The sequence below is a fragment of the Heterodontus francisci genome, chromosome 35, assembly GCF_036365525.1.
Source record: "Heterodontus francisci isolate sHetFra1 chromosome 35, sHetFra1.hap1, whole genome shotgun sequence".
Taxonomy (NCBI): Eukaryota; Metazoa; Chordata; class Chondrichthyes; order Heterodontiformes; family Heterodontidae; genus Heterodontus; species Heterodontus francisci.
The window spans coordinates 26,728,088-26,755,142 of NC_090405.1; the positions used below are offsets into that span (position 1 = coordinate 26,728,088).

A 27,055-nucleotide genomic window follows, 5' to 3' on the forward strand; every position below is an offset into this window, starting at 1 on the left:
GGCCTTTGCTTCAGACACCACCACAAGTGGAATCATGTCTCCATCTACCCAATCAAACCACTTCGCTGTATCCTCACATTGCAATGTTTCTTTAACCCTGACAGACTGTGGAGTTTCTGCTGCTTGATTGCAGTTCTTGCTTCCCGCCAGTAGATGTCACCTCACTCCAATACAGTGAAGTTTACAAATCTGAGAGAGACACAACAGGAAATAATTGTTCACATTATAGTGAATGTGTGGGATTTAGAAATACTCGGAGTGGAGACGAGTTATTATTGCACTCTGCTATTACATCTTTTATAATGGACTCCAGCATTTTCCCCACGACTGATGTCAGGCTAACCGGTATATAATTCGCTGTTTTCCTTCTGCCTCTTTTTTTAAATAGTGGAGTTACATTAACTACCGTCCAATCCATTGGAACTGTTCCAGAGTCTACAGAATTTTGAAAAAAGACCAGAAATGCATCTGCTATTTCAAGGGCCACCTCCTTAAGTACTCTGGGATGTAGATTATCAGTCCTTGGGGATTTATCGGCCTTCAATCCCATCAATTTCCCAAACATTCCCTACTAATACAGATTTCATACACTTCCTCCTTCTCATTAGACCCTATGTTCCCCAACATTTCTGGGAGGTAATTTGTATCGTCCTTTGTGAAGACAGAACCAAAGTATGTATTTAATTGGTCTGCCATTTCTTTGTTCCCCATTATAAATTCCCCCGTTTCTGACTGTAAGGGACCCACATTTGTCTTCACTAATCTTTTTCTCTACACATATCTATAGAAGCTTTTACAGTCAGTTTTTATGTTCTCTGCTAGCTTACTCTCATACTCTATTTCCCCCTTCTTAATCAATCCTTTTGTCCTCCTCTGCTAAATTCCAAACTGCTCACAATCTTCAGGTTTGCTGCTTGTTCTGACCATTTTATATTTCTCCTCCTTGGATCTAATACTTTCCTTAATTTCTTTTGTAAGCCACAGTTGAGCCACCCTTCCTGTTTTACTTTTGCACAGACAGGAATGAACAGTTGTTGTAATTCATCCATGAGCTCTTTAAATGCTAGCCATTGCCTATCCACTGTCAACCCTTTAAGTAACGTTCCCCAATCTATCATCGCCAACTCCCGCCTCATACCTTCATAGTTTCCTTTGTTTAGATTCAGGACCCGAGTCTCGGAATCAACTCTCTCACTCTCCATCTTAATGAAGAATTTTATCATATTATGGGCGCACTTCCCCAAGGGACCCCACACAACAAGATTGTTAACTAATCCTTTCTCATTACACAATACCCAGTCTCGGATGGCCTGTTCTCTAGAGGTGTTATACACCTCTATCAATTCTCCACTCAATCTCCTTTGATATAGGCAGAATAATCCTAGCTTTTCCAACCTAACCTTGTAGCTAAAATCTCCCATCCCTGGATCCATTCTGGTAAATCGCCTCTGCATCCTCTCAAGGACCCTCACATTCTTTCTAAAGTCTGCTGAGCAGAACTGGAAGCAACACTCCAATTGGGGCCTAACCAGAGTTTTATAATGGTTCAGCATAACTTCCCTGCTTTTGTACTCAATGCCTCTATTTATAAAGCCCAAGATCCCATATGCTTTGCGAACCACTCTCGCAATATGTCTTGCCACCTTCAAAGATCGATGCACATGAACCCCAAGTCCCTCTATTCCAGCGCACTCTTTAGAACTGTGCCATTAAGTATATATTGCCTCTCCCTATTCCTTATGCCAAAATACATCACCTCACACTTGTCACTATTAAATTCCATCTGCCACCTGTCTGCCCATTCTGCTAGCCTATCACTGTCCTGTTGCAGGCAGTTCATATCATCCTCACTGTTTGCCACTCCTCCAAGTTTGGTGTCATCGGCATATTTTGAGATTCTACTATGTATTCCAAGATCCAAGTCACTTACCTTGAGCAAAAAAAGCAGTGGTTCTGGCACTGACCCTTGGGGAACACCACTGTCGACTATCCTCCGGTCTGACCAAGAACCATTTAATATGACTCGCTGTTTTCAGTCTTTAAAACAATTTACTATCCAAATGGACACTGACCCTCCTAATCCATGAACCCCAATTTTGTTAACCACCCTTTTATGTGGTACTTTATAAAATGCTTTCGTAACATCCATATAAACAACATCCACTGCATTCCCTTCATCAGCATTCTCAGATAGTTTATCAACAAATGCAGTTAGATTCGTCAAGCATGAACTCCCATTGATAAATCCATGCCCACTCTCCTGAATTAACTCAAACCTCTCCAAAGGACTTGATTTTTTCCCTGACCTGTTGGTCTTGTGCTTATAGCAAGCTCACCATAGAGCATGTATTTGGCAATGTGACCGTCATCCATTTGGCCCAGTCAACAGAGTCACCGCTGACTCAAGAGGGCAAACATGCTGCGGATCCCTGCACGCTGGTGTACTTCCGCATTCGGCACTCTGTCCTGCCAGGAGATGCCCAGTATCCATCTGAGGCAGTGGAGGTGGAAGCTGTTCAGCCGCTTTTTTTGGCTTGTATAAGTTGTTGATGCTTCTCTACTCTAAAGGAGGGTGCTGAGAACACAAGCCTGGTACACGTGGAGCTTTGTATTTTCGGTCAGTTTGCTGTCGGTTCACACTTGTCTTCTCAACTTTGACATGACAGCTGCAGCATTGGCAATCCTGGTGCTGATTTCAGTATCAAGGGACAGATTGCTGGTGATTGTTGATTGAAGGTATGTGAAGCTGTTGACAACCTCCAAAGTGAGGTTGTCGATGTTGATGGAAAGTTGTGTCTCTACGTCCTGGCCCATAACTTTCATCTTCCTGATGCTGATCGTCAGTCCAAACTCTTTGCAGGCCAGGGAGAACCGATCTACAAGCTGCTGTGACTGAACTTCATTATGGGATGTCAGCACAGCATCATCAGCAAACAGCAACTCACAGACTAGGAATTTCCCCACTTTGGTCTTGGCGCACAGTCTTGCCAAGTTGAACAGCTTGTCGTCAGCTCTGATGTGCAGGTGAACACCCCCATCTGAGTCATTGAAAGTGTACAATAGCAGCATGGAGAAGAATATGCCAATTATAAAGGATGTGATAACTAGACAGTGAGAAAATAATGACATGATTGGGCAGAGTCAACATAGATTTATGAAAAGGAAAACAGGTTTGAAAAACCTCTTGAGTTTTTGAGGATGTTACCTATAGAACAGATAAAGGAGAACCAGTGGATGTGTGGTATTTGCATTTTCCTTTGGTAAGGTCCCACACAGGAGGTGAATAAACAAAATTAGAGCACATAGGCTTGGGGATAATATACTGATATGGATTGAGAATTGGTTAACAGACCGAAAACAGAGAGCAGGAATAACGGGTCCTCCTCAGGATGGCAGGCTGTTACTATTGGGGTACTGCAAGGATCAGTGTTGGAGCCACAGCTGTTAACAACCTATATAAATGATTTGGATGTGGGGATTAAATGTAATATTTCCAAGTTTGCAGATGACACAAAGCTCGGTGAAGTGTGAGTTGTGAGGAGGATGCAGAGAGGCTTCCAGGGGACCTGGAGCGGCTCAGTGAATGGGCAAGAACATGGAATATAATGTGAATAAGTGTGAAGTTATCCACTTTGGTGGAATAAACAGAAAGACAGAGTATTTCTTAAATGGTGAGAGGTTGGGAAGTGTCGATGTCCAAAGGGACCTGGGTGTCCTTGTTCCTGAGACACTAAAAGCTCTTGTGCAGGTGCAGCAATCAATTAGGAAGGCAAATGGTATGTTGTACCCACACGAGGGGTCATGAGTACAGGAGTAAAGATGTCTTGTTGCAATTGTATAGAGCCTTGGTGAATCCGCACTGGAGTATTGTGTACAGTTTAGTCTCCTCATCTTATGAAGGAAATACTTGCCAAAGAGGGAGTGAAACAGAGGGTCAACAGACTAATTTTTTTTGCATTTATTTCATTTCATCTCAGTTTGTTCAGTTTGCTTACCTACTGTTTTTTTTCAGGTTTGTACTTGCTGCTGTTCAATATTCAGTCCGTTAACACCTAATCTGTACTAATGCTTTGTCTTTCAACACACCATTAACATATTGTTTGCCTTTGCTGCATGACCTTTTGGTCAGCTATGTGGCCTGGTCCAATCTACACCTTCCCCTTTGTTATCTCTTGCCCCACCCCCACCTCACTTGCTTATAACCTGTGACTTTTCTAATATATGTCAGTTCCGAAGAAGGGTCACTGACCTGAAACGTTAACTCTGCTTCTCTATTCACAGATGCTGCCAGACCTGCTGAGTGGTTCCAGCATTTCTTGTTTTTATGTCACCAGACTAATCCCTGGGATGGTGGGATTGTCTTATGAGGAAACTGGGCCTGTATTCCTTAAAGTTTCGAAGAATGAGAGGTGATCTGATTGAAACTGACAAAATTCTTACAGGGCGTGACAGTGTGGATGTAGACAGGATGTTTGCCCTGGTTGGTGAGTCTAAAACCAAAGGACATCGTCTCAGAATAAGGAGTAGGCCATTTAAAACTGAGATGGGTGGAATTTCTTCACTCAGACGGTGGTGAATCATTGGAATACTGTGCCCCAGAGGGCTGTGGCAGCTCAATCATTGAGCATGTTCAAGACAGAAATTGATAGAAATCTTGATACTCATGACATCAAGGGATATGGGGATAGCATGGGAAAGGGGCTTTGAGGTAGGTGATCAGCGATGATCGAACTGAATGGCAGAGCAGGCTCGATGGGCTGAATGGCCTACTCCTATGTTCCTCTGTTCCTAAGAGAGCTGGCGCCAGCGTGCAGCCCTGCTTTACCCCACTGCTGATCTTGAAAGCGTCTGATGTTGCTCCATTGTAACTGATGGAACTGTGCATGTTCTCGTGGAAAGAAGAGATGATGCCCAAGAGGTCAGGAGGGCAGCCTATGTTCCATCGCAGTTTGAAGAGGCCGTCTCTGCTGACAAGATCAAAGGCCTTAGTGATGTTAATAAAAATGTGTGAGGCTCTGTGGCGCAATGGATAGCGTGTTGGACTTCTAAATGATGACTAAGAAGATGTTCAAAAGTTGTGGGTTCAAGTCCCACCAGAGTCAGATTTTGGACCAGAAACAGAGGAGCACAACGGAACAACAAATGAAGAAATGCGCCAAAAGCACAGACTCGGAGACAGAGCGAGAGAGAGAAGAGCAGAGCAGGGGAAAAAAAATCGAGGAGTGACGTCACTATGGAGAGTGAGAGCAGGGAAACAGAGAGCCGCTGGGGTGAGTTTACAGGATTTGGTTCTTTCTTCGGTGCAGTGGAAGGAGCTGTTTGGTGAGGATCTGGTAAGCTGTGACATCACAGGCAAGCAGGTAGTTGATTGGTTTGGAAGAACCGACCTGCTTGATGCGCATCTGGTAAGTGATTAAGGTCCATTTTAGTCCTCACGTTTAAAATAGTAAACAAACTAGTGGTAAGTTTAATAAAATATGCAATAAAATGAATAATTGAATAAAATATTTAAGTAGTTAATTGAAACACGTTAAGGATGACCGGACAGGTGATGTGTCACAGCTGCAGCATGTGGGAGCTCCTGGATGCCAGTGTGATCCAGGGCAAACACGTCTGCAGTAAGTGTTTGCGGCTCAAAGAGGGAGAAAAAAGGAATGTAGTGGTAGTAGGGGACAGTATAGTAAGGTGGATTGACTCTGTTCTCTGCAGCAAAGAGCAAGAGTCCAGACGGCTGTGTTGCCTGCCGGTGCCAGGATTCAGGACATCTGCTCAGGGCTGGAGCGAAACATACAATGGGAGGGGGAGGATCCAGTCGTCATGGTCCATGTCGGTACCAACGACATAGGCAGGACAAGGATAGAGGTTCTGCATCGTCAGTATGAGGAACTCGGCACCAAATTAAGAAGCAGAACCTCAAAGTTAATCATCTCTGGATTATTATCTGAGCCACGTGCAAATTGGCATAGGACAAATAAGATTAGAGAAAGTAATATTCGGCTGAAAGACTGGTGTGGTAGTAGTGGGTTCTGGTTCGTGGGATATTGGCACCAGTACTGGGGAAAGAGGTGGCTGTACCGTTGGGACGGTCTACACCTGAACCGTGCCGGTGCCGGTGTTCTAGCGAGCCACATAACGAGGGAAGTAGAGACGGTTTTAAACTGAATAGTGGGGGCAAGGGATCAAATTTGGGAAGATATGGTGAATCAAGGAGGAGAGACAAGGCAAGAGAGAAAGGTATAAATATGGGAAATGATAAACAGACTGTGACAGGAAGGGACAGAATGTACAAATCTAAGAGTAAATCGACAGATAAGGCTAGAGGTGACAAAAATAATAAAAGGACAAAACTAAATGCTCTGTATCTGAATGCATGGAGCATTCGAAACAAAACAGATGAACTGAGAGCACAAATAGAATAAATAAGTACGATCTGATAGTCATTACAGAGACATGGCTGCAGGGCGACATAGATTGGGATGTGAATATTGGAGGTGACATGGCATTTTGGAAGGACAGGAAGCTAGGAAAAGGTGGCGGGGTAGCTCTGTTAATTAATGATGGTATTAGCGTAATAGAGAGGGATGACCTGAGTTCTGGAGATCAGGATGCAGAAGCAGTTTGGGTACAAATGAGAAATCATAAAGGCAAGAAGTCACTTGTGGGAGTGGTGTACAGGCCACCTAACATTAACCACACTGTCGGATGGGATATAAAGGAAGAAATAATGGCAGCTTGTCAGAAAGGTACTGTGATAATTATGGGGGATTTTAATCTACAGATAGACTGGAAAATTCAGATGGGCAGAGGTAGCCTAGATGAGGAGTACATAGAATGTTTTGGGGATAATTTCTTGGAACAATACGTTCTGGAGCCAACCAGAGAGCAGGCTATACTAGACCTGGCATTGTGCAACGAGATAGGATTAATTAATGACCTCATAGTTAAGGTGCCCCTAGGTAGTAGCGATTATAATATGATTGAATTTTACATTCAGTTTGAGGGAGAGGAGAGTGGGTCCCAGACTAGTATTTTAAATTTAAATAAGGGCAATTATAAGGTCATGAAAGCAGAGCTAGCTAAAGTGAACTGGCAAATTAGGTTAAGGGATAAGTCAATAGAGATGCAGTGGCAGACATTTAAGGGGATATTTCAGAATACACAGAATAGTTACATTTCAACGAGAAAGAAAAGTTCCAAAGGTGGGACTCACCATCCATGGTTCACGAAAACAGTTAAAGATACTATCAAACTTAAAGAAAAAGCCTATAATTGTGCAAAGGTGGGAGGCAGGTCAGAAGATTGGACAGAATATAAAAAAAACAGCAAAGAAAGACTAATAGATTGATAAGGAAGGTAAAATTAGAGTATGAGAGAAAGCTCGCAAGGAATTTCAAGACAACTAGTAAGAGTTTCGATAGATATTTTAAAAAGAAAAGAGTTAACAAAGCGACTGTTGGTCCAATAGAAAGTGTGTCTGGGGAATTAATAATGGATAATTAAGAGATGGCAGATGAATTGAACAGATACTTTGCATCGGTCTTCACTATTGAGTATACAAATAACATCCCAGTATCAGCCGTATATCAGGAAATTGAAGGGATGGAGGAACTCAAGAAAATTACAATCACCAGGGAAGTGGTACTAAACAAATTGTTGGAGCAGCGGGTTGTCAAGTCGCCAGGTCCTGAATTGGCTAGTGAGATAGTTGATGCGCTGGTTTTAATATTCCAAAATTCCCTAGATTCGGGAAGGTTCCGTTAGATTGGAAAAGAGTGAATGTAACTCATTTATTCAAAAAGGGAGGGAGACAGAAAGCAGGAAACGACAGGCCAGTTAACTTAACATTTGTCTTAGGGAAAATGTTTGGAGCTATTACAGAGGATGTTATAGCAGGGCATTTAGAAAAAATTAAGGTAATCAGGCAGAGTCAACATGGTTTTTTGAAAGGGAAATCATGTTTAACCAATTTATTGGAGTTCTTTGAGGGAGTTACATGTGCTGTGGATAAAGGGGAACCAGTGGATGTATTGTATTTCGATTTCCAGAAGGATAAGGTGCCATATCAAAGGTTATTGCAGAAAATAAAAGCTCATGGTGTCGGGGGTAACATATTGGCATGGATCGAAGATTGGCTAGCTGACAGGAAACAGAGAGTCAGCATAAATGGGTCATTTTCTGGTTGGCAAGAAGTAACGAGTGGTGTGCCACAGGGATCTGTGCTGGGGCCTCAACTTTTTACAATTTATATAAATGACTTAGATGAAGGGACTGAAGGTATTGTTGCTAAATTTGCTGATCACAATGATAGGTAGGAAAGTAGGTTGTGAAGAGGACATAAAGGGGCTACAAAGGGATATAGATAGGTTAAGTGATTGGGCAAAGACCTGGCAAATGGAGTATAATGTGGGAAAGTCGGAAATTGTCCACTATGGCAGGAAGAATAAAAAAGCACATTATCTAAATGGTGAGAGATTGCAGAGCTCTGAGATGCAGAGGGATCTGGGTGTCCGAGGGCATGAATTGCAAAAGGTTAGTATGCAGGTCCAGCACGTAATTAGGAAAGCTAATAGAATGTTATCATTTATCACCATGGGAATTGAATACAATCGTAGGGAGGTTATGCTTCAGCTATACAGGACATTGGTGAGACCTCTTCTGCAGTACTGAGTACAGTACTGGTCTCCTTATTTGCGGAAGGATGTAAATACATTGGAGGTAGTACAGAGAAAGTTTACGAGACTAATACATGGAATGGCTGGGCTGTCTTACGAGGAAAGATTGGACAAGCTAGGCTTGTCTCCGCCAGAGTTTAGAAGAGAAAGAGGCGACATGATTTGTTATTTAATTTATTAATTAACAAATTAGCTATCCTCCAGTCTTCCGGTACCTCACCCGTGGCTAACGATGATACAAAAATCTCTGCCAGCGCCCCAGAAATCTCCTCCCTTGCTTCCCATAGCATCCTAGGATACATCTGATCAGGCGCTGGGGATTTATCCACCTTAATGCGCTTCAAAACCTCCAACACCTCCTCCTTTGTAATGTTGATATGCTGCAGGATATCGCTGTTCCCTCCCTTGAACTCACTAGCTTCCATGACCTTCTCCACGGTAAATACAGACGAGAAATATTCATTTAAGACCTCGCCCATTTCGCGTGGCTTCACACATAGATTGCCACACTGATCCTTAAGGGGACCTACTCTCTCCCTAGCTACCCTTTTACTCTTAATATACTTATAGAATCTTTTAGGATTCTCCTTTATCTTATCTGCCAGGGAAATCTCATGGCCCCTTTTCGCCCTCCTAATTTCCTTCTTAAGTATACTCCTACATCCCCTATACTTCTCGAGGGACTCGCTCGATCCCAGCTGCCTATACCTGACGTATGCCTCCTTCTTTGTCCTGACCAGACCCTCAATATCCCTCGTCAACCGAGGTTCCCTAAACTTGCCAGCCTTGCCCTTCCATCTAACAGGAACATGCTGGCCCTGAACTCTTCCTATCTCACTTTTAAAAGCCTCCCACTTGCCAGACGTCCCTTTACCTGTAAACAGCCTGTCCCATTTCAACTTTTGAGAGTTCCTGTCTGATGCCATGGAAATTAGCCTTCCCCCAATTTAGGACTTCAACCTGAGGACCAGTCCTATTCTTTTTCATAACTATCTTGAAGCTAATAGAGCTATGGTCACTGGTCCCAAAGTGCTCCCCCACTGACACATCAACCACCTGCCCATCCTCATTTCCTCAGAGGAGGTCGAGTGTAGCCCCTTCTCTAGTCGGGCCATCCACGTACTGCTTCAGAAAACTATCCTGGATTCACTTAACAAATTCTTCCTCATCTGATCCCTTAGCACTAAGGCAGTCCCAGTCAATATTAGGGAAGTTAAAATCACCTACGATTACAACCCGATAATTCCTATACTTATATGTGATTTCCCTACATATATGCCCCTCCACTTCCCTCTGACTATTGGGGGGCCTATAGTATAATCCCATCAAAGGGATCACCCTTTTATTATTTCTAAGTTCTACCAGTATGGCCTCACTGGACATTCACCCCGGGATATCCTCTCTAAGTACTGCCGTGATGTCCTCCCTAATCAATAGTGCAACTCCCCCTCCTCTCTTACCTCCACCTCTGTCACGCCGGAAGGATCGGTACCGTGGAACATTGAGCTGCCAGTCCTGCCCATCCCTCAACCACGTTTCCGTAATAGCTACAATATCACAATCCCATGTACCGATCCATGCTCTGAGTTCATCTGCCTTACCTGTAAGGATACTTGCATTAAAGTAAATGCAGTTTAGCCTACCAGACCTTCCACGCTCCCTGTCCTGCCCCTGCCTGGCCTGCCTACTGGACTTGCTTGCTTTAACCTCTCCATTTGCCTCAACTATCTCATTGGAGAGACTACTACTTTGGGTCCCACCCCCGCTGCAAGACTAGTTTAAACCCCCCCGTGTATTACTATAAAATCTCCCGACAAGGATATTGGTCCCCTTCCAGTTCAGATGCAACCCGTCCCTCTTGTACAGGTCACCTCTGCACCAGAAGAGATCCCAATGATCCAAGTACCTGAAGCCCTCCCGCCTTCGCCAGTCTTCAGCAACGCATTCATTTGCCTAATCCTCCTATTCCTACCCGCACTAGCACGTGTCACAGGGAGTAATCCTGAGATTACAACCCTAGAGGTCCTGCTCTTTAACCTTCTGCCTAACTCCTTATATTCACTTTGCAGAACCTCATCTCTCTTCCTGCCTATGTCGTTCGTACCAATATGGACCACGATCTCTGGCTGCACACCCTCCCCTTTCAGAATTTCCTGCAGCTGCTCCGAAACATCCTTGACCCTAGTATTAGGGAGGCAACATACCATCCTGGAGTCTTGTTTGCGGCCACAGAAACGCCTATCTGCACCCCTTCTGATAGAATCCCCTATCACAATAGCTCTTCCACCCCTTTTCCTCCCCTGCGGTGCAGCAGAGCCCTCCGTGGTGCCACGGACCGCGCTGTTGCTCTTTTCCCCTGGGAGGTCTTCCCCCCAACAGTAACCAAAGCGGTGTATCTGTTTGAGAGGGGGATGGCCACAGGGGACTCCTGCACTACCTGCCTGCTCCTACTATTCCATCTGGTGGTCACCCATCCCTTTTCTGCCTGTGCATCCATTACCTGCGGTGCGACCACCTCACTAAACATGCTATCCATGACGTCCTCAGCTTCGTGGACGCTCCACAGTGAAACCACCCGCAGGTCCAGCTCCATAATGCGAGTAGCCAGTAGCTGCAGCTGGATACACTTCCTGCACACATGGTCGTCATGGAGACTGGGAGGGTTCCTGAATCCCCACATAGCGCAGGAGGAGCATATCACGGGGCTGAGCTCTCCTGCCATGACTTACCCTTAGATTAATTAGTTACTCCCTTAATTAAAAAATACTAATGACACTAGGGGCCTTGTTCTACCCACTACAATCTAAAGTCCTTCATAAGCTACACTGAATTAAAAAAACACTTTAGTAGTACTCAACTTATCAGCAGAGGTTTTTTTTTCAACTAAAAAATTTTGCCCTTTTCTTTATGATATTTAAATACACTAACAGCAGTGACTCACCAACCAATCACCTTGCAGCTCTCCTCTGACATCACAGTTGGCTTCTTTTTTTTCAAAACTCCAGCACACTGGAAGATCTCCACTCCACTCCCGGAAGGTAAGAGACTGGGCCTCGATCCTCGGATTGGATTTATAGGCTCCGCTCTCGGCGTTCTCCTCATATCGGTCCATATAGGTCTGCTCCGCTCCGCTCCTCTCCGCTCCCGGAAGGTAATTCACCAGCTTTTGCAGAAAAGTAGGTCTTAAGCTGTTGCAGTACCTGTTAGAAAGATAGTCTAAGCTATTCTGAAGCCATCTTCCAATGTCATCTACATGGAAGCAGGATTTTAAAGGATAAGATGTAGTTTTTAAAAGTCACTTCAATCTTGCTCGAGTCTTTACAAAGAAGCCAAGTAAATCTTGATAAAAAGTCATATACATTTAGAGATCTTTTAAAAGCACTTCAATCTTGTTAATAAAAAGTCAGATGTAAATTTAAGAACTCTGATAAGGCCATGCTAAAAACTTACATACAATTAAGAAATAAAATACAACATTTAAAATGTCTGTACTCCCTCTGAAAGTTGACCACTGCTGCTGCCGGTGTCTTCCTGGAATAGTGGAGCTGTTGTGTCAACAGAAAAGTCCTTCCCGAGCAGCCCTGAGCCTGTTGGTACCGGCTTTAATCCAACCCAGGTAAAAATCAGGGTACATTGTGGGCAATGAGCCCAAATTGCTGAACTACAGGTCCCTGTCACTTTAAAGAGTGGGCTGGTGCGATTATGATCAGAGGCTCCTTCTAAGCACATTTCTCACCACCACAACTTCCAGATGCTGGTGTTAGTGTGTGCATGTACCAGCAGTTGCAGTGCTGTTCAGACCCTCAATAGCAGTGAAAGTCTCAGAGTTCACCGCTATTGGGGCTGTAAAATCCAGGCCAATATCTCACAGTCCTGTTAGATTTGCTCTCCCTCTGTACAAAATCAAACTCCACACATTGTCTTTCACTCACTCCTGTTTCCAGCCCTGATGGTGCAGAAATCCCCTCTCAAAGGTACACAATCCAGTTGATTTCTGATCAAATACCTCCTTCCTCATTCAATAGAGGAAACAGAGACATGAACAGGAGTCAGGTGCAAGAAAGTTTCATCAACAGAGCAAAGAAAGGCACCAACAAAAGTCACACCTACTTTCCAAATCATTTCACTGGAATATTCTTTCACTTCTTTTGTAAGATGACTGCAATAAATCTGAAAATGAGCACCACGAGGTTTGTGTTCACTAGTCACTTGTTCTCCTGTGTTTGTCTGTCAGGTTTGTAATTCAGTTTGTATTGGATATTGAAGAGAATCTCTTTTCAAGATGATTGCACATTGTACTGTGTTTAAAGCAACCAACTTGTAAAATGGCAGAAAATGAATGTTTCAATACCTGTGTGACCAGATTCTTCCAATGCTTTTCAACAGCTAGATTGATGATGCTTGTAATCTGTATCCTGTGGAGAATGGGAGAGGAGAATAAAAACATGGTGCATGAACAGGACAGACTGTGTAAAATGGGAGCACAGAAATACTGCCACCTCATTGAAAGTTAATGAGATTTATTCGAAGTCAGACACCTGTCCACAATGAACAAGTGAATACATTAATTGTCCACTTTCAATCTAAATGGGACTGAGGTTCCAACAGAGAAGTTTTCTGGAAAATACCTGCTGCAGTTTTAAAATTGATGAACTGGAACATCTTATACTAACTTTCAAATAACTGGAGTGATTGTATAGTTCTCATAGTGGAGAGAAGGAGTTGTTTATAAATATAAGCAGAAAAACACATTTGTGGATTGGTGAATGAGCTTTAACTTTCTGAAATGTATTTGTCCATTGGTTGCAGGTCACTGGAAATTCTTTTTTACATTTCAATTGTAGCAGCAGCAGTTAACAGCAAAATGTCTGATTAATCAGAGTAGTGGGTCTGAGAAACACTTAAACAGCCGAGACCCTGTAAAACAGAACTCCAAGTAATATTTTAAATAAGGCACTGAACTGACAGAGCAGTAAAGGCCTGCTCAGGTCAGGAAAAAATACCCAACCCGAACCCGACAGAACCACATTGGACCCGAGCCCGACCCGGCCCGAGTATCTCCATTTATTCCCACGCCCAAACTAACCCGAACCTTACCCGACCACCGAAATGTTCACTTTATCTACCTCCCGATTCCGAATCTACAGGAAGCTGCAGCATGAGCGCAATGACGTCATAGAGATGCTCACTTGCTCACTGAGCAGACTCAGAGTTTCCCTCCTTGATGACCCGGACTCCCAGCTTAGGTTGGCTTTTCAACTTTTGACACTTATTAAACTCAACTTCCCAGCAGAGTTAAATGTAATACTTACTGTGTGTGTCCGACACGGACTCAGCCCGACCTGGACCCAGCCCGTCCCGAACCTGGCCCGCCCTGACCCGAGCCCGAAAGCCAGACCCGGAAGAGCGACCCGACACGACCTGAACCCGACACGGGTCCCGTCGGGTTCAGGTCGGGTGGCAGGCCTTTACAGAGCGGAGGTCAGATGAGGATTGAATTAATTTCAATCACTGAATCTGAACAAGAAGTAAATCTGCCAGGAATGGAAGCTTTTGCTTTATCTGTGAGCTTGTGGCGCAACGGTAGCGCGTCTGACTCCAGATCAGAAGGTTGTGTGTTCAAATCACGTCAGGCTCAGTTATGTTTTGCAGCAGCTCAAGTTCCTGGATTTTATATCAGAAGAGAGCTCGACCTATTGGAATGTTCAGTGAATGGTTGAATTTCAAGATCAACTTCAATAGATTAAAGTCCTGATTTCTGGTTCCGTTCCATTTCCATGCTCAGTTCTTATTTCACACTGTTTTATATCAGAACAATGTTTCAGGGATGTGATGTGTCCATTGTTTGTACAATCGCTCTGTCACCCAGTGTGAGAAATAAAACACAAACCGCCCAGCGTGCGGCTCAAACCCATACCTGGCTCTGTCTATAGGCCGCTTAGTTCAGTTGGTTAGGACGCAGTGTTGATAACAACAAGGCTGTGGATTTGATCCCCATGTGCGCTGTCACATGGTCAGTCATTAATTTGACACATTTTTGTAACACTTAAAATCCAACTTTTAGATGCAAACAAGTTTACATAAAATGTCAAAGGGAATTTATTTTGAATAACATCCATTGCATCTTTGTCACTGGTCTGGAGTAACACAGAATTCTTTCCAATTATCTTCCGTTTGCTGATAAACATTGAACTCATGGCCTGTTCTCGTTAATAGTCACGAGCAGCAAAAACAGACAGAGCAAGTCTGACCGCCCAGAGATGTGGAAAAGGCTTCAGTTTGGGACATATGCAGCAAATCAAATGTTCTCCCGGCCCCGAAAGATTCAAAAACTGGGGAAAAGGACACAAGGAGATAGAGAATAAGCTAAAGCTGACAATGTAAATATTTCCCATCCTTGATATCTCTCTATTCCAATCCAACCTTCAGAGTTGGGTAAATAATTTCAGTGTAAATTGTGCAGCTCAAGAGTCAAAACCAAAGGGCGATGCAGAATAAAGGAAAACTGCCAAAACCCCAGATTGAACCAGGGATCTTCAGTCTAACACACTCCCAACTGAGCTATTTCAGTCTCACAGGCTTGGGATGATAAGTGGCAAGTAACATTCGCACCACACAAGTGCCAGGCAATGACCATCTCCAACAAGAGAGAATCTAACCATCTCCCCTTGACATTCAATAGCATTACAATCACTGAATCCCCCACCATCAACATCATGGAGGTTACCATGGGTAGCCATACAAATAACGTGACTAGAAGAGCAGGTCAGAGGCTTGGAATCCTGAGGCGAGTAATTACAGTGCAGCTGTTGGCTCCACCCCAGGGGTTGAATTTGTTCTGTAAACCATGAAGCAGCTTCCTCTCAAATCCCAGGTTTATCAATAAATCCTCTTACAAAAGCCCCAAAGTGTGATATATTCCTCTCACTCATCCATGACTCCTGACTCCCCAAAGCCTGTCCACCATCTGCAATTCACAAGTCAAGAGTGTGAAGGAATACTCTCCACTTGCCTGGATGGGTGCAATTCCAACTCAAGAATCTCAACACCGTCCAGGACAAAGCAGCCCACATGATTGGCACCCCATCTACAAACATTCACTCCCTCCACCATCGGCACACAGTGGCAGCAGTGTGTACCGTCTACAAGATGCACTGCAGCAATGCACCAAGACTCCTTAGACAGCACCTTCCAAACCCAGCGACCTTTACCACCGAGAAGGGCAAGGGCAGCAAATGCAGGGGATACCACCACCTGCAAGTTCCCCTCCAAGCCACACACCATCCTGACTTGGAACTATATCGCCGTTCCTTCACTGTCGCTGGGTCAAAATCCTGGAACTCCCTTCCTCACAGCACTGTGTGTGTACCTACCCCACATGGACTGCAGCGGTTCAAGAAGGCAGTTCACCACCACCTTCTCATGGGCAACTAGGGATGGGCAATAAATGCTGGCCTCGCCAGCGATGCCCACATCGCATGAATGAATGAATAAAAAAGTGAAGTATCCCTTGTGTCATTGTTTTGGTAGAAAATATAACCCTGGTGGAATTGCCCCTCCCAATCACACCTCACTTCATAGAACATAGAAAATGGAGAAAATTTATGGCACAGAATGAGACCATTTAGCAATCGTGTCTGTGCCAGCTGAAAAAGAGCGATCCAGCCCAATCCCACTTTCCAGGTCTTGGGAATGGGATCTGAACAGATGTCAGAGCTCACATTATGTGAATGTTCTGTTGAAGTGTTGGTGAGCTGATATACCAGGGGAGATTCACACTGTTGGACACAGTGTGAAATACATTCAAGTATTTATAAAACATTACAACATGTGAGTAATATTCCCCATTGATTTCTCAGCACTGATGAATTGTGAAGTGGGAGACAGCCAGAAGTCCCAGTGATCCACACTGACCCTGAGCTGAGAATGAAATGAGAAAAAGTTCAATCTTCAGCAGCGAGATGCTGCAGAGAGGTAAGAGTCCTGAATCAAGGAGAGACTTTCTCATACTGCTGTTGAATCTCATTTCAAACACTCCTTGAACTCCCTGCCGAGGAATTCAGAGCTGGATAACGCCTGTAAAATCAGCCTAAAAAGGAAATAAAAAACACCCACCGTGGGCTCAAACTCAAAAACTTGAGATTCAGAGTTTCATGCTTTCATCGACTGAGCTCACTAGGCCTGAGACAGTGTCCCCGGCCTGTCTGTTATTGGACGGTGCAGCTGTTGGCTCCACCCCAGGGGCTGAATTTGTTCTGTAAACCATGAACCAGCTTCCTCTCAAATCCCAGGTTTATCAGTAAATCCTCTTACAAAATCCCCAAAGTGTGATATATTCCGCTCATTCATCCAGAATAAAAGTTACATCTTTTGCTCTTTTTACCTTTCAAACATTGACTTCTATTTTACTCAGCATTTATTTCTCTCTCCTTTTTATGTTGTGCATTTCCTAATAAACATTTCATTTCAATTATTTATGAGGGATGAAATGAACAGAAAAGATTTTCTGCAATGGTACCAGGGGTGTGGGACAGAGTGAGTGGTTCGGATCTGGAATACACTGCCTGAGAGTGTGCTGGAGGCAGATTCAATCGTGGCTTTCAAAAGGGAATTGGATAAACACCTGAATAGAGAAAATTTGCAGGGCTACAATGAAAGGGCAGAGGAGTGGAATTCGCTGATCTGCTCTTGCAAAGAGCTGTCATGGACATGATGGACTGAATGGTCTCCTTCTGTACTGTTACCATTTGATTCCTTGATTCTAACTCTGTCAAAGTTGTTCTGAACTTGCTCTGCTCCAAGGAGAACAACCCCAGCTTTTCCAGTGTCTGCACATAACTGAAGTTATGAGGAACCATGGGGAACCCACTGTAAACCTTCCTCCAGACAGAAATACAACTGTTCACCACCACACTGTGACCCAGCTGTTCACATGATTTGGATGCGGGGACCAAATGTAGTATTTCAAAGTTTGCAGATGACACAAAACTAGGTGGGAATGTGTGTTGTGAGGAAAATGCAAAGCGGCTTCAAGGGAATTTGGACAGACTTAGTGAGTGGACAAGAAAGTGGCACATGAAATATAATGTGTAAAAATGTGAGGTTATCCACTTTGGCAGGAGAAACAGATGTGCAGATTATTTGTTAAATGGTAAGAGTGTGAATGTACAAAGGGGCCTGGGTGTCCTTGTCAATAAGTAACTGAAAGCTAACATGCAGGTGCAGCAAGCAATTCAGAAGACGAATGATATGTTAGCCTCTATCACAAGAGGATTTGAGTATAGGAGTAGTGAAGTCCTGCTTCAATTGTATATAACCTTGGTTGGACTGCACTTTGGAATACTGTGTGAAGTTTTGTTCCCCTTACCTTAGGAAGGATATCATTGCCATCGAGGGAGTGCAACGAAGGTTCACCAGACTTGTTCCCGGGATGGCGGGACTGTCAAATGAAGAGAGATTGGGGAAACTGGGACTGTATTCTCTAGAGTTTTGAAGAATGAGAGGTGATCTCATTGAAACTTACAAAATATTTAAAGGGATAGACAGGTAGATGAAGCTAAGATGTTTCCCCCGGTTGAGGAGTCTAGAACCAGGGGACACAATTTCAACGTAAGGGGAAAGCCACTTAGGACAGCGATGAGGAGAAATTTCTTTACTCAGTGGGTTGTGAATCTTTGGAATTCTCTACCTCAGAGGGCTGTGGAAGCTCAGTCATTGAGTATGTTTAAAGCAGAGATTGACAGATTTCTAAATACAAATGACATAGGGGATATGGAGATAGTGTGGGAAAAAGGCATTGAAGTGGACGATCAGTCATCATCATATTGAATGGCAGGGTGGGCTCGATGGGCTGAATGGCCTACTCCTGCTCCTATGTTCCTATCAGTCTGCAAACTTCATATGCATGCTGTCATTGTCCCTTTTCTTCCATGGGCTTCAGTTTTACTGGCAGTCTAGTATGTGACATCTTCAAGAAGGTTTTCAATAAGTTAAATAAGGAGAAATTGTTTCCAGTGGCAAAAGGGTCAGTAACCAGAGGATGTATTTATCAGGTGATTGAGAAAAGACCAGAGGCGAAATGAGGAATGATTTTTTATACAGTGATGTGTTGTGATCTGGAATGCACTGTCTGATCAGGACTTGAAAGCAGATTCAGTAGTAACTTTGAAAAGCGATAGGGATAAATACTGGAAGGAAAATGTACAGATTACAGGAAAAAGCTGAACACCAGGACTAATTGGATAGCACAACCAAAGAGACAGCACTGACACAATGGACCAAATGGTCTCCTTCTTTGGGTATCATTCTATGGTTTTATGAACATAATGTTGGTACAATTCGCTGAGTTGGAAGGGAAGTGAACCCAGATTCTGGGTATTCTAAACACCAGACCCAAACCAAATGAACAAGCCTGTTGTTTAATCTCTGTTTTTCACACCAGCTTCTCCTCGCTCTTTCTGTGTTTCCTGCCTGGTCTGTTCCTCTGACCTTCATTCCTGACACTCTATTGAGAATGGCCAACTCACTGCGCCTCTCACTCACACCGTCACTCCACCCCTTCACCCACTTCCAAACCTCTCTGTTCAACAGTACCTCACATCTGCTCCTCTGCTCCATTAATATAACAGGAAAACATTTTCAAACAGACATTTCCAGACAGTGAACGTTCCAGTAAGACAAGGTAAAGAGCAGATTCATTCACTTTAAACACAGAGAGAGCAGCTCTCCCTGTTCAGTCGAAGGAGCAGATCTGGTTTCACTCTCATTAGTCTTAGAGACATGCGCCAGAATTTTAAGGGACCGTTGGAGACGGGAATGGAGGCCGGGAAGGGGGAGGGGGGTGTATAAAATAGGGATGGAAGACGTTGGACCGGATTTTTCTGTCGGCGGCTGACATGGAGGGCAGACTTCGCACATCCACACGGCAAGAAGGCATTTCAAGTATTTATGAGTCCAATTGTCAGCAATTTTATTCACTGGATCCAATTGAACTGATAGCACACGGGAACCACGGGGCTTCAGAGCCTCGCCTGGTTAAAGGAGGTGACTGGGAGGTGGGAGCTGAGTGTTGTCTTCACTGGGAAGCTATCGGGTGAGGCAGCAAAACTTGGCAGCAAGGGTGGAGGGGGAAAGGGCATCGGGAAACACTGTCAGGAGTGGGGGCCAATGTGCCAGCTCTGCAGAGGGAACAACACCAGGGTGCCATTGGGGCAGTGCCACTTCATTGAGGGTGACAAGTGAGGTAAATGTGGCTGGGTGTTGTTTACTGTGAAGGCCTTGCACTCAGGGAGGGGCAACCTGTCATGGGCCTCATTCGAGGCTCTCATTGGATTCGAGGCTCCCATTGAGGAGGAGGAGGAGGAGTAGAGAGGAAGGGAGGGAGGCGCAGGCACCAGCAGGGGCACCACAGCAGCTTGGGGGCCCACAGGAAGGCCAGCCTCGAACAGGAGGCTGGAGAAGGAGGCAGAGGAACACGTCAGCCGAGGTTCAACTACCTGCAGATGTCCGAGTGACAGTGTCTCCGCAGACTGCACCTCTCCACGGAGGTTGTCACTGATCTCTCTGCCATGATGCAGCTGTGCCCCATGCGACTTGGTGGGCACCTGATGCCAGTGTCACTGAAGGTCACCGTGCCACTGAACTTCTTCACCACCAGATCATTGCGGGGATCCACTGGAGATATGTGTGGAATCTCACAGTCTGTAGTGAATCAGTACATCAAGGAGGTCACCAATGTCCTGTTCAGGAGGGCCGGTGACTATGTGCACATTGATTCAAACAGTCAAGCTGAGAGAGCTATAGGATTCGGGGCCATCGCTGGATTCCACCAGGTGTAGGGTGTCATTGACTGCACCCATGTGACCATCAAAGCTCCTGCAGACCAGCCAGCAGCCTTCAACAGGAAGGGCTTCCACTTGCTCAGTGTGCAATTGGTCTGCGACCACTGCAAATGGATCCCATAGGTGTGTGCACAAATCCCGGGAAGCAGCCACAACGCCTGCATACCAAGGCACTCCCAGGTGCCAGAACCTTTCCGCGGCCCCATCCGCTTTCAGAGATGGATCCTTGGAGACAAGGACTACCCACTGAGGACATGACTACTGACGTCTGTGAGGAACCCACGCACGGATGCAGAGGAGAGGTACAACATCTGCTGCGGGTCAACCCGAGCGACCGTCAAGGAGGCCATTGGTCTCCTGAAGATGAGATTCAGGTGCCTAGATCGATCCAGTGGAGCCCTTCAGTATGTCCCGGCGAGGGTCTCGCATATCGTGGTGGTTTGCTGTGCACAGCACAATCTGGCATTACAGAGGGGTGAGGTGTTGACTGGTGAGGATATCGTGGAGTGTGGTGTCTCCTCTGATGATGAGGATGTGGAGGAGGATGCTGCCCAAGCAGTGCCAGATGAAGAACCTCAGGCACAGCAGGAAAGGGGCCATGAGATACACACAAGGGAGACATGAGACACCCTTATACATTCAAGTTTCCTTTGAGCCTTACCACCTTCTGGAACCACAGCAATAAAGTCTTAGCTTTAAGCAGCCCTGTTGTCACCTCCTTCCTTCTGTTCTGCAGCGTCCAGGTACACATCGCACAGTGACAAGGCCGAAGCTTTGTAAACTCAGGGCTTGCTCCCTCACTTCCAGCCCCTTGGGAGGAAGGGTTTAAATGAAGTCCCAAAGGGTATCAACAATAAGAAGGAGACATAGTGAGAGAACATCATTTCTTTATTCCGTGTGACACCAAACACAACCCTATCCATCTGGAATGTACATTCACCCGTGAACCCCTCAGTGAATCTAGGTGCTCTTCTTAAATCTTTTCCGGGTGCTCCTACGTGGTGCTCCCCCTGCTCTGTCAGCTGAGATGGAGACAGGCTGCTGACCTTGCTGCCCCATGGCTTGGGATGACATTGGTGGCCGTCCTCTTGCTGCCTGAGGCCTGGAGGGCCCCGGCACACTGAGGGCCTCCTGCACAGGTACAGGGACCCCCCTCTGTCATCGAGGATGATGGAGGCAGGCACTGGCATCACTTGTGTCACTGGCAGAGGGGCTTTGGAGCTACTGTCCACACCAGGAACACCCTGAGAGGAGACCCCAGATGTAGCAGCCAGCTGCTCCTCCCCCTTATAAGACACACTTGTACCTCCCTGCTGACCTGAGAGGGATGTGGACCTGGTGAAGAGTTCAGGTGCCTCGTCCCCCCTCTCACCTTGTCACCGCTGGATGGATCTCATGGACAAAGCGATGGAGTGCAAGTCTGCGCGCATCTCCGGCAGCCACTGATTCGTCGGCTGGATCTGGCTCTCCATCAGAGTCACCAATCTCTCAAGGAAGGAAGCCAGACACACCCCCATCAGAGACAGTGCAGCATGCAAGGCCTGGATGGACTCCTCCATCATCCGAACTTGGGTACACATAACCTCTGGCAACTCTGCCAGATGTTGCCTGACCTCTTGCTGCAGCTGCAGTATTTCCCATGTTGCTGGTGACACCAGAGGCATGTCATCAGCCTGGGACTCAGCATGGGCCTGGCCTCCCACAGACTCCCAACTGCCAGTGGCCTCGGCTGTCACTGCCTCCGTCAGCTGCCCGGGCCTGTCTGTGACGTGCTCACCAGCTTGTGTGCCCAAATCTAACAGCAAGTGGATACCCACCGAGTGAGGGTTTCTGTGCTGGTGGAGGGTGCAGGGGAATGAGGTGATGGTGCACCATCTGAGGCTCCCTCCTCCTCCTCAGAGGTGTCTGGCTGTCCCACAGTCTCTCCAGCTCTTCGCTCTTGTCGTTCATCCTAGCCTGCATGTGAAAACAGGGACATTGAAGGGTTAGGGTCTGCCCATCGTGACATTCCAACCACCCCTACTGTGCAGCTCCATTGATGCAGTGGTGAACAGATGAGCAGTATGGCTCCTTTGCAGCGGATGCTCCCTTGTGCCCCAGGAGATGTTCACTCACTCTCTTAGGTAGGTGTCCCTGTCTCTCCATCAGCTATGGAGCAGCTGCTTTGCTGCCCTGCCTGTTCCATGGCCTCCTCCTCCATCGGGATGAGGACATGGAGATAAGGCATCCACTGCCAGTCTTGACATGCTCTTTCCGATTGTGGGCTGTCTTCTCCTGCAGCCACTATGATCAACAAAGTTAGTCTCCCAGTGGGGACAAACCCAATATCTCTGATGGTGATAGTCCAGCAGTCCATGATGTGGACACACATATTCCTCCTGCATGTGGCCCCTCTCGAGGGACTGTGTGAGTTTATACAATGACTGACGTGTGCCTCTCACCGAGATGCAGCCAAGCCTCAGGCAGCATGTCCTGCTGCCCTTCCCCAATACACATGACTGGGTGGTCACTCCCTTTCCACCAAACACTCCCTCTCACTCTGCCATGCGCAATGTCCAAAGGGTCCAAAGTGTTTTGAGTTTGTGCCTGAGCAGCCCGGATCCGGTCATTGACCCACTTCGTGCACTGGATCCATGTCTTGGGGGTGACCCCACGGCTGCTGACTTCACCTACTATCTCAAAGCAGCTTTTCTTGGTCAGGTGGACAGGTCTCCACCTCCCATCGCTGGGGAAGAGGATCTTCCAACTATCTGTTGTCACCTGGAGGCGAACCTGCAGGAAGGCATCGCCAAACCATTGGACCATGGTCCCTGCAGGCTCGCATTCAGCTCCTTACCTATCAGGCAGCAGAGACAGCAGAACGGGTCCTGGGGCATCAGTGACAGCAGAACGGGTCCTGGGGCATCAGTGACAGCAGAACGGGTCCTGGGCAGCAGAGGCAGCAGAACAGGTCCTGGGGCAGCAGATGCAGCAGAACAGGTCCTGGGGCAGCAGATGCAGCAGAACAGGTCCTGGGGCAGCGGATGCAGCAGAACTGGTCCTGGGGCAGCAGAGGCAGCAGAACAGGTCCTGGAGCAGCAGATGCAGCAGAACAGGTCCTGGGGCAGCAGATGCAGCAGAACAGGTCCTGGGGCAGCAGATGCAGCAGAACTGGTCCTGGGGCAGCGGAGGCAGCAGAACTGGTCCTGGGGCAGCAGAGGCAGCAGAACAGGTCCTGGGGCAGCAGATGCAGCAGAACAGGTCCTGGGGCAGCGGAGGCAGCAGAACAGGTCCTGGGGCAGCAGATGCAGCAGAACGGGTCCTGGAGCAGCAGAGGCAGCAGAACGGGTCCTGGGGCAGCAGAGGCAGCAGAACGGGTCCTGGGGCAGCAGAACGGGTCCTGGAGCAGCAGAGGCAGCAGAACGGGTCCTGGGGCAGCAGAACGGGTCCTGGGGCATCAGAGGCAGCAGAACGAGTCCTGGGGCAGCAGAACGGGTCCTGGAGCAGCAGAGGCAGCAGAACGGGTCCTGGGGCAGCAGAACGGGTCTTGGGGCATCAGAGGCAGCAGAACGGGTCTTGGGGCAGCAGAACGGATCCTGGGGCAGCAGATGCAGCAGAACGCGTCCTGGGGCATCAGTGACAGCAGAACAGGTCCTGGGCAGCAGAGGCAGCAGAACAGGTCCTGGGGCAGCGGAGGCAGCAGAACAGGTCCTGGGGCAGCAGATGCAGCAGAACGGGTCCTGGGGCAGCAGATGCAGCAGAACAGGTCCTGGGGCAGCGGATGCAGCAGAACTGGTCCTGGGGCAGCAGAGGCAGCAGAACGGGTCCTGGGGCAGCAGATGCAGCAGAACTGGTCCTGGGGCAGCAGATGCAGCAGAACAGGTCCTGGGGCAGCAGATGCAGCAGAACTGGTCCTGGGGCAGCAGATGCAGCAGAACTGGTCCTGGGGCAGCGGAGGCAGCAGAACTGGTCCTGGGGCAGCAGATGCAGCAGAACTGGTCCTGGGGCAGCAGAGGCAGCAGAACAGGTCCTGGGGCAGCAGATGCAGCAGAACTGGTCCTGGGGCAGCGGAGGCAGCAGAACAGGTCCTGGGGCAGCAGATGCAGCAGAACAGGTCCTGGGGCAGCGGAGGCAGCAGAACAGGTCCTGGGGCAGCAGATGCAGCAGAACGGGTCCTGGAGCAGCAGAGGCAGCAGAACGGGTCCTGGGGCAGCAGAGGCAGCAGAACGGGTCCTGGGGCAGCAGAACGGGTCCTGGAGCAGCAGAGGCAGCAGAACGGGTCCTGGGGCAGCAGAACGGGTCCTGGGGCATCAGAGGCAGCAGAACGGGTCCTGGAGCAGCAGAACGGGTCCTGGGGCAGCAGAGGCAGCAGAACGGGTCCTGGGGCAGCAGAACGGGTCCTGGAGCAGCAGAGGCAGCAGAACGGGTCCTGGGGCAGCAGAACTGGTCCTGGGGCAGCAGAGGCAGCAGAACGGATCCTGGGGCAGCAGAGGCAGCAGAACGGGTCCTGGGGCAGCAGAACGGGTCCTGGAGCAGCAGAACGGGTCCTGGGGCATCAGAGGCAGCAGAACGGGTCCTGGGGCAGCAGAACGGGTCCTGGAGCAGCAGAGGCAGCAGAACGGGTCCTGGGGCAGCAGAACGGGTCTTGGGGCATCAGAGGCAGCAGAACGGGTCCTGGGGCAGCAGAACGGATTCTGGGGCAGCATATGCAGCAGAACGGGTCCTGGAGCAGCAGAGGCAGCAGAACGGGTCCTGGGGCATCAGAGGCAGCAGAACGGGTCTTGGGGCAGCAGAACGGGTCCTGGGACAGCAGAATGGGACCTGGGGCAGCAGAGGCAGCAGAACGGGTTCTGGGACAGCAGAGGCAGCAGAACGGGTTCTGGGACAGCAGAGGCAGCAGAATGGGTCCTGGGGCAGCAGAGGCAGCAGAACGGGACCTGGGGCAGCAGAGGGCTCTCAGGAAGACACTCCTTTAAACCAGGCAGCAGTGAATGCAGGGCTGGCAGCCCTTTCAATATGGTGCCAGCACCTGCCGTTGTGTCAGATGTCGGTGCCATCGGTGCCTCGTTCCCTACCTCTGGTCCTTGTTTACATGGGCCCCACGCCTCCCCTTCATTAATTGGTCGGCTGCTCCGTGATCGGGGTCGGTCGGCCACATTTCACTCGTGTGGTGACGACACCCACTTCCGGTGCCTCTGCCGAGAGCCGCACCGTTAGTTTAAAATTCAGCCCATGGGGTCAAGAGTGGAAAATCTCCCCTCTGATTCTCTCTACTTAAAATGAAGGAGACACCAAATTAAAACTGATGAAACCAGGGATTGTATCCTGGTTCTTCAATCTAGTGTTCTCCCAACTGAGCTATTCCATCCTCACTGTGAACTCATCTTCATTGGAGACAAATATAACTCCAGGTGGAATTTCCCCACCCGTTCATTCCTCACTTCAGGGGAATGGGACCCGACCAGATCGCGGAACTCAGATTATGTTAATGTTCTGCTCTTGATATCTTAATATTATCTTGCGTTTGAGCCACTTTTAATCAGGTTCACGGACAAATTCTTCCATCATCCCTTCTCCCACATTCTCTCTCTCTCATTCATTCTTTATTCCTCACAATCCAGAAAGGGTTAGGAATCAGAGCTCACCCCCAAACCCTCTGCACACAGACCTCTGTCTGTTACCCTGTTTGATCCAAGAGACCAGTCAATAAATTACACTCTTTATAAACACAGAAAGCTGCCTCACAGTGTTGGACAGAGATAAATACACTGAAGTCTTTTGAAAAAAGTTCATCTTACGGGTTGTTACTGAGCCCACAGAGCAGGGCGGGCCCAGGCTCCAGCCCCAGCCCCAGCCTGTGCTGTGTTAGCTGATGCCACCTGGTGTGATACTGAGCCACACGGAGCAGGAAAGGGCCTGGTTGTATTCATGGCCTGTGTTGTGTTAACTGATCCCACTCAGTGTGGTAGGAGCCACACAGAACAGAATGGGCCCAGGCTCCTTCCTCAGCCTGAGGGATGATAGTTCTTCTCACACGTTGTTGTACAGAGCCCCACACAGAACAGGGAAATCTCAGGCTCCATACCCGGCCTGTGGTATTTTACTTCATCGCACCTGGTATGGTACGGAGTCCCCAGAGCAGGAAAGATCCAGCCTCCATCTCCGGCCTGTGCTGAATTAGCTGATCTGACCTGGTTGGCACTGAACCGCAATCAGGGAAGGATGGGCCGAGGCTCCATGGCCTGTGGTGTGTTAGTTATTCTCATTTGGTGAGGTACTGAGCACCATATAGAGCAGGATGGGCCTGTGCTCAGTGAGCTGATCTCACCTTGTGTGGTCCTGAGACCCACACACAAAGCAGGACAGGCCTAGGCCTCATCCCCGGCCTGTGTTCAATTAGCAGATCTCAGCCAAAAGATTTTGATAAGGTTCCACACAAGAGGCTTCTCTATAAGATTAAAGTCCCTGGTATCAGTGGTAATATATTGATCTGGATTGGGAACTGACTGGCAGACGTAGACAGAAAGTAGTTACAGATGGATCTGGATCTGTTTGGAGACCAGT

At 47.5% G+C, this 27,055-nt stretch overlaps 2 non-coding genes across 2 annotated transcripts; both read left to right on the top strand.

Annotated features, from left to right (window-relative positions):
• Positions 1 to 5,011: 5,011 nt before the first annotated feature.
• trnar-ucu (transfer RNA arginine (anticodon UCU)) lies at positions 5,012 to 5,102 on the top strand. The gene is given in 2 exon segments: positions 5,012 to 5,048; positions 5,068 to 5,102. It is a non-coding gene; the product is annotated as a tRNA-Arg (tRNA).
• Positions 5,103 to 14,238: 9,136 nt separating this feature from the next.
• On the top strand, positions 14,239 to 14,310 carry trnaw-cca (transfer RNA tryptophan (anticodon CCA)). The gene has a single exon. It is a non-coding gene; the product is annotated as a tRNA-Trp (tRNA).
• Positions 14,311 to 27,055: the final 12,745 nt, after the last annotated feature.